Genomic DNA, 21,833 nt, shown 5'->3' on the forward strand with positions numbered 1-21,833 from the left:
TGATTCGGCCAAAATCTGATACCGTACCTGTATCCAGTCTCCTACTGGTACCACAACAGAACACAAGCCAGCAGCTTGCCATCACTTTGCATTCATTCCACTCCAACACACCCTCATGCCGGTCTACTTCCAGAGTGCCTGGAATCCCTTCACATTTGATTTTTTCTGGTTATTATACGAGATAATGCATGTACACTTACAGAGTATGCTTTCTTCAGTTATGTTGTGGCAGAAGCACAAAAAGCTTGCACAGCCCAGAAACGTAACAAAAACAAAGAATTTGCTGCGGACAATGCAAGACTTGCATTTAATCATTATTGGAAATTTACACCCAGTTTAAAATTTATAAATCCTGCCGTGCATCGTCACCATTACAAACTGGCTTCAAAGGGAAGCAAATAGATGGGCGAGACTTAACCTGAAGTGTACTGTAAATGACACTGAAATGAAGCTCCAATCATGCTGCATACGTCAAAGATTCCTTGTGTCATCTCCAGCTCACTGCAAATTCAAAGGGATAAGTGTGTAACTTAATATACACAGGCAGGGAAATTTGTGTCATATTTTCAGCGATGATGCAGACTGTTGCCAGACACTGCCCTCTGCTGATCATGCCAGACTTTGTCAGGTATGTGAGGGCTGCAAGTGCCACATTCAAGACACTGCTGCCTCTGTATAAACTGTATAGTTGACTGTTGGGAAGAATGTTTCCCGGGGTGTTTATTTGCTGTAACCTACTTTGATACAAGTTTGAATAAAATGCGTTTTAAAAAAAAAACACTGCTGCCTTCACTTGCTTTATCAACTTGAATTTCAGTCTTGTTCTTCATAGGATGGTGCAATGATGGAAGGCACCTTGGCCCAACCCCAACCATCATTGCGTGATAAGTCAGTGGTTGGATTTTTAAAAAAGCATTAATGGGTTGGTGGATTGTTACTTGTCGCACCTCCCAGTAAGCTTTTTGATCATGCTGAGCGATGACTGCTCTGTGCATCTAATTAAAGTGAAAGTTAAATATGTTAAATGCATGGGATAGAATCCATGGTTGACTTGGCAAGATAAGAATCAGTTCCACCAGAGACTGGAGCCTTTTCTTTCAATCATCGCATTCTTCAAAGGTAAAACTGCTTTCCAATCAGTTCAAGCTTGTAGCTTTCTGAGCAAAGTGCAGATTTAATATATATATGACTGAAGTATGGGTGGGTGCAAAAACACAAATCTCAGGTGCGATTCAACTAAAACATTTCTAAGTATCGTTTTGGGCTGGTTTGGAGGGGTGTTTCCCTCCAGCTTTCTGGGTGAGATCCAGATCTAGATTCACCCATGCTTTGGTTGTTTTTTGGGCTTTGGGGAGTTTTGGCCAAATGTTTTCAGCAGTGGGGAGCTGAACTCACCAACAAGGTTGGCTCCTCAGAGATCGGGGCGCCATTTTGAAAGGGTGTCCCGATCTCTAAGTGAGCTTGAGGGTCCCCCCGCAAGATGTGAGAGTTCTCTCAACTCCACCAAGTGAGGACACACTATTGGGTCACTGAGGCCCCCCCTCAACTTTTGGAGCCCCTTCACACACACCCCTCCACCCTTCAAATTGGCCTCCATTCCCCCTTCAATGGGCATGGCCCCGGCCCTTGGCAGTGCCAACCTGGTAGGGTGCCAGGGTAGTGCACTGCCCCCAACCACCTGGGGAGCTGAAATGGCCTCTGAGTGGCCATCATAACTGGTCTCCGCTTGTGAACACCAGTACTCATTGGTGCTCGGTTGAAGCCTCGCTGGTGTGGCCGATGGCTCCCGGGCCCTGGGTGAATGCAGAGTCAAGATGGACGCACATATTTAAATGAGTCACAAGTACTATCTGAAGACATGATTAGCTGAAGATCACGCTGGGCACCCTGAGTCGGGTGACTGGTGCAAGGTTTCACGCACGGTGGATTTGGGCCTTTCCCGTGATTCACCCATTACACCACGGTGGTAGAATTACGCTCCTCACTCTTTCTTCAAATTGTGCCACTGGATCTTTAGCATACTGATCCATAGAAAGGGGTCTGCCTCTTGTAAGCACTCCTTCAGTACAGCACGCAAGCCAAGGCACCTCTGCTGTATTATTCAGAATGGGGAATGAGCTACAGGTGTATCAAATAAAAACAAGCTACGTGAAAGCAAAGCACTGGTTCACACCCTGTAAATTTTTTTTAAAAAAATGACTTAATGCCAACAATTAAACAGGCTGTCTAACAGGGAACTCGGGTCAAAACAGAAACTGCTGGAAAAAGCACAGCAGGTCAGTCAGCATCTGTGGAAGAGTGACTCTTCAGAGCTCTGATGAAATCATACAGAATCGAAACGTTAACTCGGTTTCTCTCTCGACAGACGCTGCCAGACCCGAGTTCATCCAGCATTCTCCGTTTCTGTTTCAGATTTCCAGCATCCGCATCATTTGGCTTTTATTTTAGTGAAGTAGGGTCCACTGACAATTAAAAATAGCTCACACTCAACTGACACAGCAGGTTGAATTTAGTTTGTGGAGGGTTGATGCCACAGACAAGATACTGGCATTGCAGGGTTCTGGTTCAAACACAACACAGGCAAATGGTATGTTATCGCTCCCTAGAATTTCAACAGTTCTTTTTTTTAAAAAAACAAACACATTTACTCACTGTTGTTTTTTCTATCAGACAGGCAGACTATCTTTGATGAACCATCCACAACAGTAAATACAGTTAAAAGTTTCCAGTCACCCAACACGAAAGACTATTTCCATTCCTTTATGTGCGCAAGACCCTACATCCTGATGTAAATTATTCCATTCCCATGAAGAAAAGGATTTGTGACAATAAGCTCGCTCACATCATTTTTAATAGTCACATAGTGTAACGGAAACCCAGGGAGCTCAGATATATCGGCATCTTTTGATCTCGAGCATAAGATCCATGTGCAGGAGACACGAGAATGTTTATTCATTCATCCAGGAGGATCTGTCTGCAAGTTTAAAAAAAAAACCTAGCAGAGATAGGCAGCATTAAATCTAACCCAATCAGTGTGGTGTCCAGCAAAGAAAATATACCAAACCTGTGGGAGTTACTTCACACACACTAACTCGGAGTAAATGGATTTTCAGGCAGTGATAAAAGCCGTGCCCAACAGTTTTAGTTGTGGTTCTTTTTTACAATTTTGAGTGGACTAAAAAGGGGAACTTGTCTGCAGAGGAAATAAGCCATTAAAATTTCTTCCTCGAAGTTTAAAATTGCATCGCTGTGCTCGTCTAAATCAAGAATGAAAACACTTGGGTTTAGTTGATCAAGACAACTGGAATATCTGCACCACAGTGTGAAACATCAGCCATTGAGGATACATTAAAACAAATTCCAGTGCATCAAGCACAAATAACTTTACATATCGTACCGTAGCCCTGCTTCATGCCAGAATCAACATTGTGTGCATGATCTCAGTAATTAAGCAAGGGCTGGGTCAAAGAGTGACTCTCTAACTCCCATTCTCACAACACACCCAACTTAGTCACGTCAAGTGGGACTAGCATGGTTATTTCATACTGCCACTACAGTACTTGTCTATAGACATGCTACCAAAACCGTTCAGCTTACACACAGCAGGACAAACACCGCATGCCAAATTTCAAACACTCACAATTTATACCAGAGGAGAAAAGGTGCTGCTGATTGGTTGGTAAGTCAATTCTTAAAAGGTGTGCAGGACCAGAGGGACCTGGGTGCAAATGTGCATAGATCATTAAAGGTAGCAGGACAGGTGGAGAGAGAATAAAGCATAGAGTGTCCTGAGCTTCATTAATAGGGGCATAGAGTACAAGAGCATAGAGTATATGCTAAACCTATACCTTTAGGGGCAGCACAGTAGCATTGTGGTTAGCACAAATGCTTCACAGCTCCAGGGTCCCAGGTTTGATTCCAGCTTGGGTCACTGTCTGTGCGGAGTCTGCACATGCTCCTCGTGTGTGCGTGGGTTTCCTCTGGGTCCTCCGGTTTCCTCCCACAGTCCAAAGATGTGCAGGTTAGGTGGATTGGCCATGATAAATTGCCCTTAGTGTCCAAAATTGCCCTTAGTGTTGGGTGGGGTTACTCGGTTATGGGAATAGGGTGGAGGTGTTGACCTTGGGTAGGGTGTTCTTTCCAAGAGCCGGTGCAGACTCGATGGGCCGAATGGCCTCCTTCTGCACTGTAAATTCTATGAAAGACACTAGTTAGGCCTCAACTGTACTATTGTGTCCAGTTCTGGATGCTACACTATAGGAAGTGAATGCATAGAAGTGCAGATGAGAATAGATCAGAGAAATTGCAACTGTTCTCCTTAGAGAGAAGGTGGCCATGGGGAGATTTGATGGCGATGTTGAAAATCATGAGGGGGCTGGACAGAGTAGATAGGGAGAAACTAATCCCACTTCAGAGGCGGCACAGTGGTTAGTACTGCTGCCTCACATCTCGAGGGACTCTGGTTCAATTCCGCTGTCGGTTGACTGTGTGGAGTTTGCACTTTCTCCCGTGTCTGCGTGGGTTTCTTCCCACAGTCCAAAGATGTGCAGGTTAGGTGGATTGACTGCTAAATTACCCCTTAGTGTTCAAAATGTTAGGTGGGGTTACTGGATTACAGGGATGAGGTGGAGGCATGGGCTGAAGTAGGTTGCTCTTTCCAAGGGGCCAGTGCAGACTTGATGGGTCGAATGGTCTACTTCTGCATTGCAAATTCTATGATTCTCATGATCCATAAAAGGACCAAGAATCAGGAGGCACAGATTCAGTGACTTATGAAAGAAGCAAATGTGCTGCGAGAAAAAACTTTTCACACAATGAATGGCTTGGGTCTGGAGTGCACTGCCTGAAATTTGGAAGCTCCTGCGACAAAGGTGTTTTCGGGCCAATTGGAGGGCCCCAACGGCGCTGAAAAGACGAATCCCGGTGGGGAAGGTCCCCTGAGGAGAACTAGGACCGATTTTTATGGTCGGTTACCCGGAGTGGAGCGGCAAGAAAGTGGCAGCAGCTCCCCAAAAAAAGCGGGGGAAGAAAATCAAAATGGCGGCCGGCGGCGCACCGGAGGGGTGGAGAAAATGGGCGGAGGAGCAGCAGGCCGCTCTCCTCCGTTATTTCACGGAGCTGAAAGTGGAGCTCTTAGAGTCCATGAACGCGACGGCCGCCAGGTTGGTGGGGCCCAGGCGACCCAAGAGGCGTCGATCCAAAGAGCTGCAGCAGGAGATGACCGCGAGGAGGAGGAGGCCCACGGTCCTCGGGGCAAAGGTGGAGGTGCACGAGGCACTCCACCTGAAGTGGCAGAGCCGTTTCGAGGAGCTGGACACTCGGATGAGGAGGAAACATTTGAGGATCCTGGGCCTAGAAGAAGGCCTGGAGGGGTCGGATCTCCCGAGATATGTTGCGGAGATGCTGAGCTCCCTGATGGGGGAAGGGGCCGGTCCTGCGCCCCTGAGCTGGAAGAGGTATACCCGGGGTCATGGCCAGGAGGCCTAGGGCAAACGACCCCCCGAGGGCGGTGCTGGTGCGGTTCCAGCGGGCTATGTGATCGGGGAGAAAGTCCTGAGGTGGGCAAAAAGGATGGAGAAAAGCAGTAAGTGGCAGAAACTCGACGGTAAGGGTGTACCAGGACTGGGGTGCGGAGGTGGCCAAAGCGGCGGGCCCGGTACAACCGGACGAAGGCGGTGCTACACGCGAAGAGGATTCAAATTTGGAATGCTGCAGCCGGCGCGCTTGTGGGTCACCTACAAGGACCAACATCATTATTTTGAGTCCCCAGAGGAGGCCTGGACCTTTGTACAAGAAGAAAAGCTGGACATGAACTAAAACCTAGGAGCACCGGCGGTCGTAGCCGCCTGGGTACTCTTGATTGAGCAAGTGGCCCTTATCTTTTCAGGCCAGGTCGGAGCTGGGTAAACAGTTTCTTGGATTGTTTGGCTTCTCTTGAACGTTTGACTTTTTGAATATCTTGAAGGTTTCGAGTTGTTTGGTGTTTCTGTATATTTGAACTGTTGAAATTTCTATTGGGGTCGTTTTCTTCTTGTGGTGTGTTTCTTCCCGTTTCCAACTTCCCTTAGTCATTTACCCTTTTTTACCCCTTTTTCTTCGGGTGTTTGGTCCCTTTTTTTTTTTGTTGTTGTTGTTTTTTTCTTCCTTCTATGGTTATGGTTATCTGTGGTTATTTATACTGTTTGATGGAGGGTGATGGTTAAGCACATTGTTAGTTGATAGCTATTTAATTATTTGTTATTAAGTATTGTAGTTAAGTATTTATGTATTTAGTTGCCATTGGGTATTTATATTGTCAAGTGGGAAGAACGGGACGGGGGGGAGTGGGTTGATCATGCGGGTTTATCTCTGGGGTTCTAGGGGATCCTTCACGGGCGTGGATGGGGGATGGGGGAGTGGAAGATGGGGGGCGGGGTGTGCCGGGCGAAAGCGCGGGCTTTCCTCTGTTTTTCCCGCGTGCGGGATGGAGGAGAGAGGAGGGGAGAAGAGTGGGGCGTGGCCAGTAATGGCGGCCTTTCCCGCGTGGAGCGGGGTCAGAGTGGAATGGCGGGGGGGGGGAGGCCCCTCCCCCCCCCCTCGAACCGGGAGGAGTCGGAGTGTGGGCAGGAGCAGCCGGGTCAGCGGAAGATCAGCTGACTATCGGGAGTACGATGTTGGCACATCGCGGCTAGGAGGGGTCCTAGCCAGGGGGGGGGGGGGGGGGGGAGGGAGGGGGGGGGAGGGAGGGTTAGGGGGAGATACCGGGTTGCTGCTGGACAAGGACACAGGGACGAGAAGGGGAGAGCTGGGGGGGGGGGGGGGGGGGCCATCGCTATGGGAAACGGGTCAGAAAGGGGGGGATGACCCGGGGCGAGCAAGGGAACGAAACATGGCTAATCGACAGGGAGCAGGGAAGGGTCGCCCATGCCGATCCGATTGATTACGTGGAATGTAAGGGGGCTGAATGGGCAGTTAAAAGATCAAGGGTCTTCTCGCACCTGAAGGGACGAAGGTGATGTAGCGATGTTGCAGGAGACTCACTTGAGGGTAGCAGATCAGGTCCGCCTGAGAAGGGGGTGGGTGGGACAGGTGTTCCACTCAGGCTTGGATGTCAAGAAACCGGGGCCGGTGGCGATTCTGGTGGGAAAGAGGGTGTGTTCGTGGCGGCAGAAGTGGTGGCAGACAAGGAGGGCAGGTATGTGATGGTGAGGGGTAGGTTGCAGGGAGAGAATGTGGTGCTGGTGAATGTGTATGCCCCGAATTGGGACGACGCGGGCTTTATGAGGCGCTGCCTGGGCCTCATCCCGGGACTGGAGGCAGGGGGCCTGATCATGGAGGGGGACTTTAATACAGTGTGGACCCTGGGTGGATAGATCGAGGTTCCAGGACGAATAGGAGGCCCGGCAGCGGCAGAGGTGTTAAGGGGGTTTATGGAGCAGATGGAGGGGGTAGACCCATGGAGATTTGGTAGGCCTAGGGCGAGGGGAGTTACTCTTTCTTCTCCCACGTCCACAGAGTGTACTCCAGGATAGACTTTTTCGTATGAATAGGGGGCTGATACCGAGAGTGCAGGACACGGAGTACTCGGCCATTGCGATATCGGACCATGCACCACATTGGGTGGACGTGGAATTGGGGGAGGCGCGGGATCAGCGCCCGTTGTGGCGCCTGGATGTGGGGCTGTTGGCGGACGAAGAGGTGTGCAGAAGGGTTAGACGGGCATGAGAACTATCTGGGTACGAACGACACGGGTGAGGTGCAGGTGGGGACGGTCTGGGAGGCCCTGAAAGCAGTGATTAGAGGAGAGCTGATCTCCATAACGGCACCAGAGAGAGGAAGGAGAGGCAGGAAAGGGAGAGGCTGGTGGGGGAGCTCCTAGAAGTAGATAGGAAATATGCGGCGGCACCAGAGGAGGGGCTATTGAGGGAGCGGCGCAGTTTACAGGCCAGGTTCGACCTACTGACCACTAGGAAGGCGGAGACGCAGTGGAGAAGGGCGCAGGGTGCGGCGTATGAGTACGGGGAAAAGGCGAGCAGGATGCTGGCACACCAGCTTCGTAAGCGAGATGCAGCCAGAGAGATTGGGGGAGTGAGAGAGAGGGGTGGGGACGTAGTGCAGAAGGGGCAAGAGGTGAATAGGGTCTTCAGGGACTTCTACAGGGAATTGTATAGGTCTGAACCGCCGAAGAGGAGAGGGGGAATGGAGAGCTTTCTCGACAAATTGAGGTTCCCAAAGGTACAGGAGGAGCTGGTAGAAGGGTTGGGGGCGCCGATAGAGCTGCAGGAGCTAATTAAAGGGATAGGCCAGATGCAGGCGGGGAAGGCGCCGGGGCCGGATGGGTTCCCGGTGGAGTTTTACAGGAAGTTTGTGGACTTGGTGGGCCCAGTGCTGGTGAGAGCCTTTAATGAGGCGCGCGAGGGGGGGGTTTTGCCCCCAACAATGTCGCAGGCCCTGATCTCCTTGATTTGAAGCAGGACAAGGACCCGGTCCAGTGCGGGTCCTACAGGCCTATCTCCCTCTTAAATGTAGATGCCAAGCTGTTAGCAAAGGTCCTGGCAACCAGGATAGAGGATTGTGTGCCAGGGGTAATCCATGAAGACCAGACGGGGTTCGTGAAGGGACGCCAACTTAACACAAATGTCCGGAGATTGTTAAACGTGATCATGATGCCGGCAGTGGAGGGGGAGGCGGAGATAGTGGTAGCGCTAGACGCGGAGAAGGCATTCGATAGGGTGGAGTGGGAATACTTGTGGGAGACGTTGGAAGGTTTGGGTTTGGGGAGGGATTTATCAAGTGGGTGTAAAGCTGCTCTTCGGCCCCGATGGCGAGTGTGGTAACAAACGGGAGGAGGTCAGAATATTTTGGGGTCCATCGAGGTACTAGGCAGGATGTCCCCTATCCCCCTTACTCTTTGCATTAGCGATTTGAACCGTTAGCGATGGCACTGAGGGGTTCAGGGGGGTGGAGGGGACTGACAAGGGGAGGGGAGGAGCATCGGGTCTCGCTCTATGCGGATGACCTGTTGCTGTATGTGGCAGACCCGGAGGGGGGAATGCCAGAGGTTATGGAAACACTAGCGGAGTTCGGGGACTTCTCGGGATTATAAATTAAATCTGGGGAAAAAGTGAGGTCTTTGTAATACACTCGGGAGACCAGGGGGAGGGAATTGGGAGGCTCCCCTTCAAAAGAGCAGTAAAAAGTTTCAGGTACTTGGGGGTGCAGGTGCAAAGAACTGGGGACCCTCCACAAGCTGAACTTTCTAGGCTGGTGGAAACAGATGGAGGAGGAGTTTAAGAGGTGGGCCATGGTGCCGCTGTCGCTGGCAGGGAGGGTGCAGTCAGTGAAAATGACGGTCCTCCCGAGGTTCTTGTTTTTGTTCCAGTGTCTGCCCATCTTCCTCCCTAGGGCCTTTTTCAAGAAGGTACCGAGTAGTATCATGGGGTACGTGTGGGCACATGGCACCCCTAGAGTTAGAAGGGTCTTTTTGGAGCGGAAGTAGGGATAGTGGAGGGCTGGCGTTACCCAATCTTTCAGGATATTACTGGGCGGCAAATGCATCGATGGTACGAAGTGGATGATGGAAGGGGAGGGGGCAGCTTGGAAGCGTATGGAGAGGGCGTCCTGTGGCAACATAAGCTTAGGGGCACTGGTAACGGCCACCATGGCTGTTCCCTCCCACGAGGTATACCACGAGCCCGGTGGTGGCGGCCACCCCTCAAGATCTGGGGCAGTGGAGGCGACACAGGGGGGAAGTGGGGGGTTTGATAAGGGCACCACTAAGAGGGAACCACAGATTGCACCGGGAAATACAGGAGGGGATTTCTGAGCTGGCAGAGGGTGGGCATTAGGCAACTGAAGGACTGTTTATAGAGGGGAGGTTTGCGAGCTTGGGAGAGCTGGAGGAGAAATTCGGGCTCCCCCGGGGAACACGTTCAGGTACCTCCAAGTGAAGGCATTTGCCAGACGGCAGGTAGAGGGGTTTCCCGTGCTTCCCGACAGGGGGGGGCGAGTGATAGGGTGCTATCAGGGTCTGGGTCGGGGAGGGGAAGATCTCGGACATTTATAAGATTATGCAGGAGGTGGAGGAGGGTACCAGTAGTGGAGTTGAAAGACAAGTGGGAGGTAGAGCTGGGGGAACAGATAGAGGATGGGACATGGGCAGACGCCCTGGAGAGGGTCAACTCGTCGTCGTCATGTGCGAGACTGAGTCTCATTCAATTTAAGGTACTGCATAGAGCCCACATGACGGGGACAAGGATGAGTCGGTTTTTCGGGGGTGAAGACAGGTGTGTCAGATGTTCGGGAAGCCCTGCGAATCATGCACACATGTTTTGGGCATGTCCGGCACTGGAGGAGTTCTGGAAGGGGGTGGCAGGGACGGTGTCGAGAGTGGTGGGGGGCCAGGGTCAAGCCAGGATGGGACTTGCGATCTTCGGGGTTGGGGTGGAGCCGGGGGTACAGGAGGCGAGGGAGGCTGGAATATTAGCCTTTGCGTCCTTGGTGGCTCGGAGGAGGATCTTGATTCAGTGGAGGGACGCAAGGCCTCCAAGCGTTAACACCTGGTTAAACGACATGGCAAACTTCATCCAATTGGAAGAATCAAATTCGCCCTGATGAGGGTCGGTGCAGGGGTTTTTCAGGCGATGGCAACCCTTCCTGGACCTCTTAGATCAGAGATAGAAACCGAGGTCGTGACAGCAGCAACCCGGGAGGGGAGGGGAGGGGAGGGGGGGGGGGGGGGGGGAGGGGGGATAAAAACGAAGGAAACACGGTATCGGTGGTGTCACGGGCAAGGCCTGCCCGAGGACACTGCCAGAACGACAAGATGGTCGGGCGGCCGGTTCGTCGGCGGGGGGGGGGGGGGGGGGGGGGAGGCGGGGGGGGGGGCGCGGCGGGTAGGGGTGGGGGGGATTCTTGTAAGTAGGGGGGTTTGACTTTGTTTTGTTTTGATATAACTTACATGTGGGGGGGGTTAAAATGTTTGTACTCTGAAAAATTTCTTCAATAAAAGTATTTAAAAAAAAAAAGAAAGTATGGCGGAGGCTGGTTCAATCATTTTTAAAAAAAAATAATTTTTATTCAGATTTTCATAAAATATCAACAGAAAATATTAAAAAACAAAAATATTAACAATTTAAGAAAAACAAAAAAGAACAAACCCCCCCCGTTAAATACAAAAAGAAGAGATTAACACCCGTCAAAACCAAAGAACACATGTACACGCCCCTTCAACCTAACCCACCGAAACGACTCCCCCGGGTTGCTGCTGCTGCTGGCCTTTTCTTTCCCTACCGTTCTGCCAGGAAATCCAAGAGAGGCTGCCACCGCCTGAAAAACCCCTGTACTGATCCCCTCAGGGCAAATTTCACCCTCTCCAATTTGATGAACCCCACCATATCGTTGATCCAAGCCTCCACGCTTGGGGGCCTCGCATCCTTCCACTGAAGAAGAATCCTCCGCCGGGCTACTAGGGACGCAAAGGCCAGAACACCGGCCTCTATCGCCTCCTGCACTCCCGACTCCACTGCAACCCCAAATATTGCGAGTCCCCAGCCTGGCTTGACCCTGGATCCTACCACCCTCAACACCATGCTTGCTACGCCCTTCCAAAATTCCCTCAGCGCTGGGCATGTCCAGAACATATGGGCATGGTTCACTGGGCTCCCTGAGCACCTAGTACACCTGTCCTTGCTCCCAAAGAACCTACTCATCCTCGTCCCAGTCATATGAGCCCTATGTAGCACCTTGAACTGTATGAGGCTCAGCCTCGCACATGAAGAGGAGGAGTTCACCCTTTCCAGAACATCCGCCCACATCCCCTCCTCAATCTCTTCACCCAGCTCCTCTTCCCATTTACCCTTCAGCTCCTCCACCGAGGCCTCGTCTACTTCCTGCATCACTTGGTATATGTCCGAAATCCTCCCCCCTCCAACCCACACCCCCGAAAGCACCCTGTCCTGGATCCCACGTGGGGGCAACAGAGGGAACCCCGCCACCTGCCACCTGGCAAAGGCCCTTACCTGCATGTACCTAAAAATGTTCCCCGGGGGGAGCCTGAAATTCTCCTCTAACTCACCCCAGGCTCGCATGCTTCCCATCTACAAACAGGTCCCTCAATCTCCTAACACTCGCCTGTGCCAACTCAGGAACCCGCCATCGATTCTCCCTGGAACAAACCGGTGGTTCCCCCGTATCGGGGACCCCATCGAGACCCCCACCTCCCCCCGTGCCATCTCCATTGCCCCCAAATTTTGAGGGTAGCCGCCACCACCGGGCTCGTGGTATACCTTGTTGGAGGGAGCGGCAACGGCGCCGTTACCAGCGCCTCTAGGCTCATGCCCACACAGGACGCCACCTCCATCCTCTTCCATGCTGCACCTTCCCCGTCCATTACCCACTTACGCACCATCGCTGCGTTGGCAGCCCAATAGTACCCACAGAGGTTGGGTAGCGCCAGCCCCCCCTATCCCTGCCCCGTTCCAAAAACACCCTTCTCACCCTCGGGGTCCCGTGCGCCCATACAAATCCCGTAATACTCCTGTTGACCCTCCTAAAAAAAGGCCTTCGGGATAAGGATGGGGAGGCACTGGAACAGGAACAAAAACCTCGGGAACACCGTCATCTTGACTGACTGCACCCTGCCCGCCAGCGGCAACATGTCCCATCTTTTAAACTCCTCCTCCATTTGCTCCACCAGCCTTGTAAGGATAAGTTTGTGTAGGGCCCCCCAGCTCCTGGCCACCTGGACTCCCAGGTACCTAAAGCTCCTCTCCGCCCCTTTTAGTGGGAGCCTACCAATCCCCTCCTCCTGGTCCCCTGGGTGCAGGACGAACAGCTCGCTCTTACCCAGGTTGAGCTTATACCCTGAGAAGTCCCAAAGTCCCTGAGAATCTTCATCACCTCAGCCACTGGGTCCGCCACATATAGCAATAAGTCGTCCGCATAAAGCGACACTCGGTGCTCCTCCCCACCCCGTACCAGTCCCCTCCAGTTCTTCGACTCCCTCAGTGCCACGGCCAGGGGTTCGATCGCCAACGCAAAGAGCAAGGGGGACAGGAGACACCCCTGTCTCGTCCCTCGGTATAACCAAAAGTACTCAGATCTCCTCCTATTCGTGGCCATGCTCGCCATCGGGGCCTCATATAACCTCACCCATCTGACAAACCCCTCCCCAAACCCAAACCTTTCCAGCACCTCCCACAAGTACCCCCACTCAACCCTATCAAAGGCCTTCTCCGCGTCTAGCGCCACCACTATCTCCGCTTACCCCGCTACTGTCGGCATCATAATGACATTCAAGAGCCTCCGTATGTTGGTGTTCAGCTGCCTTCCCTTCACGAACCCCGTCTGATCCTCGTGGATGACCCATGGCACACAGTCCTCTATCCTTGTGGCCAAGATCTTCGCCAACAGCTTGGTGTCTACATTTAACAGCGAGATCGGCCTGTATGATCCACACTGCAGGGGGTCCTTGTCCCGCTCAAGGATCAAGGAAATCAGCGCCTGGGACATAGTCGGGGGCAAAGCCCCCCCCCTCCCTTGCCTCGTTAAAGGTCCTAACCAACAGGGGACCCAGCAGGTCTGCATACATTTTATAGAATTCGACTGGGAACCCATCCGGCCCCAGTGCCTTCCCCGGCTGCATGCTCCCTATCCCTTTGACCAGCTCCTCCAGCTCAATCGGCGCCCCTAGTCCCTCCACCTGCCCCTCCTCCATCTTCGGGAATCTCAGCTGGTCCAAGAAGCGCCCCATTCCCCCCCCCCCCCCCCCCTCTGCTGGGGGTTCAGACCGATACAATTCCCCGTAAAAGTCCCTGAAGACCCCATTGATGTCTGCCCCCCATCGCACCACATTTCCTCCCCTATCCTTAACTCCACCAATCTTCCTGGCCGCATCCCGCTTACGGAGCTGATGCGCCAGCATCCTACTCGCCTTCTCCCCGTATTCATAAACCGTACCCTGTGCCTTCCTCCACTGAGTTTCCGTCTTTCTGGTGGTCAGTAAGTCGAACTTAGCCTGAAGACTACGCCGCTCCCCCAGCAATCCCTCCTCCTGAGCCTCCGCGTATCTCCTATCCACCCTCACCAACTCCCCCACCAGCCTCTCCCTCTCTCTCCTCTCTCTATGGACTCGGATGGAGATCAACTCCCCTCTAATCACCGCCTTCAATGCCTCCCAGACCATCCCCACTCGAACCTCCCCATTATCATTGGCCTCCAGGTACCTCTTGATACATCCTCGAACCTGCCCGCCCACCTCCTCATCTGCCAGCAGCTCCACCTCCAAGCGCCAGAGCGGACGCTGGTCCCTCTCCTCCCCCAGCTCGAGGTCCACCCAGTGCGGGGCATGATCTGAAATGACTATCGCCGAATATTCGGCATCCTCCACCCTCGAAACCAGGCCCCTGCTCATAATTTTTTTTAAAAATCGATCCGAGAATAGGCCTTCACATGGGAGAAGAATGAAAACTCTCTGGCCCTCGGCCTCGCAAACCTCCAAGGATCCACCCCTCCCATCTGGTCCATAAACCCCCTCAACACCTTAGCTGCCGCTGTCTCCTACCCGTCCTGGACCTGGATCGATCCAATGGGGGATCCAGCACTGTATTGAAGTCCCCCCCCTCATTATCAGGCCCCTCTTCTCCAGATCTGGAATGTGGCCCAACATGCGCCGCATAAAACCCGCATCGTCCCAGTTCTGGGCATATACGTTCACCAGCACCACCCGCTCCCCCTGCAGCTTGCCGCTCACCATCACATACCTCCCGCCTCAAACGACACCCTCTTTCCCACCAGGATCGCCACCCACCCGATTTTTTGCATCCAGCCCTGAATGAAACAATTGGCCTACCCATCCCTTCCTCAGTCTAACCTGATCCACCACCTTCAGGTGCGTCTCCTGAAGCATAGCCACGTCCGCCTTCAGGTGCGTAAACACACGGGCCCCGTTTGACCGGCCCATTCAGTCCCCTCACATTCCAAGTTATCAGCCGGATCAGGGGGCTCCCTGCCCCCCCTGCCCCACCGACTAGCCATAACCCTTCCCCTGACCGCCACTGGCCAGCGCCCCCCGCTCGGCCTGTTCCCCACGGCGGCAAACCCCCATCCCGACCCCCCCTGCACACTCCAGCTCCTTCCTGGCTACTACAGCAGCAACCCAGTACCTCTCCCCCCCCCACCCCCCCCCCCCCCCCCAAAGCTAGGACCCCTCCTAGCCGCGTTACTCCCTCGATAATACTCCCGTAAGGCAGATGACTCCTGCCGGCCCGGCAACTCCCGCCACTCCTCCGACCCCTCTCAGCGTGGGGTTACCCCTCCTCCCCAGTGCCCACCAGCAGGCTCTTCTCCTCCCCCTCCTGCTCTCATGCGGGAAGAAAAAGAAAAAAAAAGCCCGCGCTTCTCAGCTCCAACCCATCCACCCTCAGCGCGGAAAAAAGCCCGTGCTTTCCCCCTGCCCGACCCCACCTCCTCGAAGGCAGCTCCCATTATCAGCCCAAGCCCCTCGCGGGGCCCCCAGCCCCCTTCCCACCATCAGCTCCCCACACTACAAATCTACCCCCCACCTCGAGCCCATCCACCGAACCCACGCAAAAAGACAGTGCCCCGCCCGCCCTGAAAACCACACAGAACCAACATTTAACAGAAAGCCCCCCCTCAGAAAATAATAGTTACATACAGACCCCCGCACCCAACCCTCAGTTTGAGTCCAACTTCTCGGCCTGCACAAAGGCCCACGCCTCCTCCGGGGACTCGAAGTAAAAGTGTTGGTCCTTGAAGGTGACCCACAAACGCGCCGTCTGCAACATGCCAAACTTCACTCCTTTGCTATGTAGCACCACCTTCGTCCGGTTGTATCCGGCCCTCCCCTTAGCCACCTCCGCACTCCAGTCCTGGTAGATCCGCACCACCGCGTTCTCCCACCTGCTACTCCGCTCCTTCTTGGCCCACCTTAGCATACACTCCCGGTCAACGAACCAGTGGAACCGCAACAGCACCGCCCTTGGCGGCTTATTCGGCTTGGGCTTCCTTGCCAGTATTCTGTGGGCCCCCTCCAGCTCCAGGGGCCCCTGGAAGGACCCAGCTCCCATCAGCGAGTTCAGCATGACGACCACGTAGGCTCCCAAGTCCGACCCCTCCAGCCCCTCCGGGAGGCCCGGGATCCGCAAATTTTTCCGCCTCGACCGGCTCTCCATCTCCTCGAACCGCTCCTGCCACTTTTTGTGGAGCGCTTCATGCATCTCCACCTTTACTGCGAGGGCTGAGGCCTCATCCTCTTTCAGAGGCCTGCTGTCGGATCTCCCGGATTGCCACCCCCTGGGCTGTCTGAGTCTCCAGCAGCTTGTCAATGGAAGTCTTCAATGGCTCTAGCAGCTCCACTTTGAGCTCCTGAAAGCAGCGCTGGAGAGTCTCCTGCTGCTCCTGCGCCCACTGCCTCCATTCCTCTAGGTCTCCGCCGGCCGCCATCTTGTGCTTCTTCCCTCGCTTTTTCTTAGGCGCTGCCACCACTCTCTTGCTTGCCCCACTCCTGGGCCAGGCCATACACCGATGGGGAACTGCTGCTGACTCCTTCCCACATCGGGAATCTTCGAAAAAATGCCGCTGGGTGCCGTAAAAAGAGCCCAAAGGTCCGTTCCTGGCGGGAGCTGCCGAACATGCGGCTTAGCTCTGCATAGCCACAACTGGAAGTCCGACTGGTTCAATCATAAGAGGGCATTAGGTGATTACTTGAATAGAAACAATGTGCAGGGAAACAGGGGAGGAGATTGGCACCAAGTCATGATGTTTGTTTGGAGAGCCGGTGCAGATGCGATTGGCCAAATGGCATTGTTCTGTGCCGACACAATTCTGAGATTGGTCAAGGTATTGCCATGGTGATAATGGGGAACTCTAGGTTCCTTACGCTTCTGGGTAATTCAAGATAATTCAACCAAGTTTTTTTCCCCAACTTGAAGTCTGCAGGGAGATTGGGCGAAAATTTAGCAAAGCACTGGAGCTTTCCTTTGATCAAACACTTCAACTTTCCAGAAAATGCTATTGAGCCAAAATAATCTTTCTCCCTCACTACACCGTGTACATTCTGAAGTGATGAATGCCTCTAGTTGTCTATGAATTTTGGGGCATACACATTTACCAATACTACCGGTGCCCCTTCCAATACCCCACTCACAATCACATATCTCCCACCTGGCTCCCTCACCTCCTTCGCACTCACAAATCCCATTTTTTTGCTCATTAAAATCGCCATACCCCTCGATTCAAATCAAACCCCGAGTGAAAAACCTGCCTGACCCACCCCTTCCTTAATCTAACCTGGTCTTTCACATGGAGGTGTGTTTCCTGCAAAAAGCCAACCCCCGCTTTCAAGCTCCTGAGGTGCGCGAACACCCGCAACCTTTTAACCGGCCCATTCAGTCTCTGGACATTCCACATACCTTACTGGAGGCTTGCACCGCCAATCCCCTCTACCGTCCATCATCTTCCCCAAACTCCTGCCCCTTTAATTCCACTCTGTACCTAGCCCATCCCAGATGGCCCCTTTCTTCACCCTTGACTATGTCATCTCTCACCGCCTACTGCGTCGCAGAAACTCCACCACACTTTTCCCCTTCCCCCCCCTCCCACTTCCCCTTTCCCCCGGCCACACCTTTTGGCCTTCTTCCCCACCACCTCACTTTCGTTCACCAGCATAACCTGCTAGCGCGGCTGCCCCTGCCCAATGGCACATCCTAATGCCCTCCCTTCCCCCCATTCCTCAGCTCAAAGAAGAAGGCCTCCTGCTGGCCTTACCCTCCCCCATCCAAACAAGGACTTCTCCTGAACTCCAGGTAGCCGTCTCCAGATGTTAAACACAAACAGCCCCATAGAACAGGAGGGGGGATGGGAACATCCATCCCCATGTAAACATTTCACCACTCCAACTCCTTACAATCTCAACATTGAACAGAAACCACCTGCAAAAAGACAACCCCCGCTTTCAAGCTCCTGAGGTGCACGAACACCCGCAATCTCCCCTACAAAAAAAGGCGAAAATTCCCCAATCCCGACACCCACTTCAAACATGCTCCCGACCATTACATAGTTCCAACACCCCAGTTCCCAAGCATTGTCCATTCAGTTCTCCCCCAGTTTATGCTCCTTAATGAAGTCTTCGGCTGCTTCTGGGGTCTCGAAATACTACTCCCGGCCTCCGAACGTCACCCATAATTTCACCGGGTAGAGCACCCCAAACCTGATCTGCCGCCTGTACAGCACCGCCTTGGCTTTGTTGAAACCTACCCGCTGTTTCGTTAACTCGGATTCGACGTCCTGATAAATCTGGATGTTAATTCCCTCCCAGTCGCAGCTACGCTTCTCCCTGGCCCACCGTAGAATTTTCTTTCTCCACAAATTTATGGAATCTCAGGATCACCGCTCACGGTGGCTCCCCAGCTCGAGGCTTTTGCCTTAGAGACCTATGCGCTCGGTCCACTTCAGGTGCCTTATCCAGCGCCCCTTCTGCCACCAGCATACCTTGTGGTACTCACATCTTCCACTCCTTCAGGCAGGCCCGTTATTCACAGGTTTGTCTTCTTGAGGTATTCTCCTACACAACCTTTGCCCTCAGCGTTTTAGAGGTCTCCTCGGAGCCCCACCTCCGCCTCCAGAGCCACCACACAATGGCTGTGGTCCGAGATCACTCCTTCAATCTCCCAAATCTGTGACCCCTGCACCTCCAAACACATCTCCATTCGCTCCAAAGTACTCTTCAGGGGCGCCACAGCTTCTGCAATGGCCTTTGCATGATCCTCATGCATTTCTTTCCTGATTATGGAATTCCTCCTTGATTTAAGTCATCCGTTCCTGTATCTGGGGCCTTACAGCTTGCCTCTCCCCCGCCTGCATGCTGGAAGAGACTGTGAAGCACAAGACTGTTTCAACTTTCCAGCCAAACCTCTCTGTTTTCTGCCGGGTCCTGTGATCAGAAGACATACCATTCCAGGGGTAAACTACTCCTCCAACATTCACGTACGCTTTTTCATCAAAATTCCACCCGGTTCTGGGTAAAAAGAGCCCTTTTCTGTGACTTTGAACAGGAACAACCCTTTATGTGACCAATCACTCCATGGTCACAAGCGGTAGTCTCAATGCTGGCCATTTCTAGCAGCAATCCAAAACTACTGCCATTGTCATGCAGCTTTCTGTTTATACATTTAACTTAGTTCTCTCCCTAAAGCTGAACATCGATATTGTAGTTATAATCATTGGCCTGATTGCTCATTGTATACAAATGGTACGGGTGTGTCCATTTTACATTTGCAACGGTAAAAGCGAAATAAAACGGGCAGAAGATTCTCCCCCGGATCAATCCTAAAACAACCTGCATTTATGGGCTTCGTTAACGCAGTAAAATAGCCCAAGATGCTCTACATGAAGGTTGATTGAAGAGCAATTCTTATTACTACTAGAAGGCACTTACTTCATCCAAAGTGTGGAAAAATATACATCAAAAAAATGACATTGGACTGTGTTGCAGTGAGCATCCAGGACTACTCCACGTGTGCCTTTTTCTCAAAGCCATGAAAGCCCAAAGCAAGGTCAGTTGGTGTTCATGATGCTTGGTTAATAGGCTCCAATTCAAAATGGTGGACCCGAGTGTTGATATATAGGTATTTGCAAATGCAAACTCCCCATTACTATTGCTTTTCAAATAATAAAATATCTAATTTGGAAACAGCATTAGGATATGGGTAAGATTTCTGTCATACAAACACAAAATAGAAGGGTTGTTGAAATTTGACAGTAGAATCTAACTGTGTAAATTAAAGACAATATCAAAGTGTAGAACTGTGTACAATTTTATAAACTATATTACAGGTGGCATAACTATGTCAAAGATAGTTGCTTGGTAGCACAGGACTCAAGTACTTCTGAAAAAAAGCATCAGGACAGGTTCAGAAGAAGACCAAATGTAAAAGGGAATAAAAGGTGCCGATTGGTTGGCAAGAGGACTCTATCAATCAGCACCCACTTCTCAGTATAAATTGTTACTTTTACATTTGGTATACGTGTGAATCAGTTCTGATGAGAGCAAGACTAAAAGTTTTGACTTTTTCAACAATATTTCAAAAATATAACTTCCACATTTTCTATCAATGCAGTTAATATATTATACCAATTAATTCACACTGGACAAATAACACTATAACCACTCCTCCAATACAATTAATGTTCCATCTTCCTGAAAACTTGGAACAGATAAGCAGCATTGCACTCTGAGGATGAGACAATCACATCCATTGTATGAGTACTTAAAAAAAAAAAATCCAACACACCCTATCCTCTTAAAGTGTATTAACATCTTAGCCAGAGTAGCATTGTACAACATTAAGAATGGTTTGATAGCCAAGAGAGCTATTTTCCGTTGCTCTATACAAAAGAACCGGCTTCAAGGATAATGCAGATTTTGTGATGAGGGGAGAGATGTTTTATGTCATTAAAGTTAAGACAGATTGTTTGGCACTGCAATGAAAGGTCCATTTGATGTTTATAGGCAAGCCCTCTTCAGAGAAACCTATGGCTACACCCACATTGAGGGAGGCAGGCAGGCAAGGGCCTGTACCCCTGCTTGGAGAGCTGGCCTCCAGCCTGCTGCTGGATTCTCACCCCCAGGCAAAGTGCCCCCCCTCCACCCAAAACCGGTTGGCCTCCTTTCAGCCCCTTTGTAAAGGTCTTAATGAGCCGAATTGTCAGCCCACCTTATGGGAATGGTTAAAAACTACCCGCACCTCGAACGGGGCCCGGGAAAAATCAACATGTCTGCCATTACTGATACTTCCAGGCCTCGTCCGACAGACCAGACCTGAAAATTCTGTCCACATTAAAACATTTGGGCTTTTGTTTTGACCTAGATAGTATGCCATGGAATCAAATGTAAAATCTGAGGAGTGCCTGGTAAGGCTAGTGGCTGTCACTGGGAAAGCTCAACACAGATTCCAACTAAGGCCAGAGGGTAACTAGGCCACAGTCCCATTGACGTTACTGCTCTATCCAAGTAATTTCTCACTTCAGTCTCCACGCCAGCTGAGCTCACCCCTAACTTTACCCAGTAGCTTTTGAAATAAATAAAAATTACTTTTACGAGGGATTGGGGGGGGGGGGGGGGGGGGGGGGGGGCAGCGGGACACTTTCCACAAGCCACGCCACAATCAAATCACTTGCTGGCGCTGGGCAAGATCTTTCATTTAAGATATTGTGTATCACTGGATAAATGTCCCAAAATCTCACACATGCATCGGATTCCTTTCGCCTCTGGGCCGCACAGTAGAAGAGTGGTTAGCACAGTTGCTTCACAGCTCCAGGTTCGATTCCGGTTTGGGTCACTGCCTGTGTGGAGTCTGCACGTTCTCCCCGTGTTTGTGTGGGTTTCCTCCGGGTGCTCCGGTTTCCTCCCAGCCTAAAGATGTCCAGGCTAGGTGGATTGGCCATGATAAATTGCCCTTAGTGTACAAAAATGTTAGGTTAGGTGGGGTTACTGTGTTACGGGGATAGGGTGGAGGTGTGGGCTCTTTCCAAGGGCTGGTGCAGACTCGATGGGCTGAATGGCCTCCTTCTACACTGTAAATTCTGTTCTATTCTAAATGGTTTCACCTCTCGAATGAAGGGGTCACCTTTGGGAGCATGCAATTAAAGCTCCCAACTATGCACATTTTAAGAATAGTTTAAATTCATAGCAATTTGTAGACTCGTGAGGGTATAGCTCCAAAGAGACTGGATGGCCTCCTGCATCTCCTGCCCCAAACAATATTTTGCTAAGTGAACATTCTTTACGTATTAGCCTACACAGCAAGTGCAGAGAAGCCAGTTGATTTGTGTGC

This window comes from Scyliorhinus canicula, chromosome 1 (genome assembly GCF_902713615.1).
Source record: "Scyliorhinus canicula chromosome 1, sScyCan1.1, whole genome shotgun sequence".
Classification (NCBI taxonomy): domain Eukaryota; kingdom Metazoa; phylum Chordata; class Chondrichthyes; order Carcharhiniformes; family Scyliorhinidae; genus Scyliorhinus; species Scyliorhinus canicula.